This window comes from Octodon degus, unplaced genomic scaffold (assembly GCF_000260255.1).
Source record: "Octodon degus isolate 3935 unplaced genomic scaffold, OctDeg1.0 scaffold00313, whole genome shotgun sequence".
In the NCBI taxonomy this organism is placed as follows: Eukaryota; Metazoa; Chordata; class Mammalia; order Rodentia; family Octodontidae; genus Octodon; species Octodon degus.
The window spans coordinates 778036-778641 of NW_004524889.1; the positions used below are offsets into that span (position 1 = coordinate 778036).

Below are 606 nucleotides of genomic sequence, written 5' to 3' on the forward strand. Positions count from 1 at the left end.
ATAATTAAAAACTTGTCCAGAGACACCTATGATTTTTAAGGGGCTTTTCCAAGTGGATGATAATGTTTTAACTAATCTAACTTTTTTTTTGGTCATTCAGAGACAGGGTCTCACTATGCAGTTCAGGCTGGCACTGAGCAGAGTTTATAGTCCAGGCTGGTTTTGGACTCATAACTATCCACCTGCCTCAGCCTCCAAATGCTGGGATCACAGGCATGTGCCAAAATGCCTAGCTAATCCAACATAGCATCTTTCTCTTTTTTTTATTTTTTATTTTTTTATTTTATTTTTGGGGGCACGGGGGATTGAACTCAGGACCCTGTGTTTGCCAGGCAAGCGCTTATTCTACTGATCTGTCTCCCTGGCCCTTTCTTACTTTTTTATTAATTAACTGACTATTCATTCTTAGTAAAATAAATGATTCCCTTTTAATAATATTTGTATCTTTATGGGTTTCTACATATATAATGAGATAACATGAAGTGACATGTTCCAGTATTTATTGATCTCTAGAATTTTAAGCAATAATTTCACTGAAATAATTATTAAATTCTGCTATGTAATTTAGCATGACAATCATAAACGTCTTTGAGTGACTAAATAAGA

General features: G+C 34.5%; 1 protein-coding gene across 1 annotated transcript in view; it reads left to right on the forward strand.

Annotated features, from left to right (window-relative positions):
• Nucleotides 1-606, forward strand: part of Cfap47 (cilia and flagella associated protein 47) — a 529200-nt gene that overhangs the window by 140348 nt on the left and 388246 nt on the right. The window lies entirely within an intron of this gene.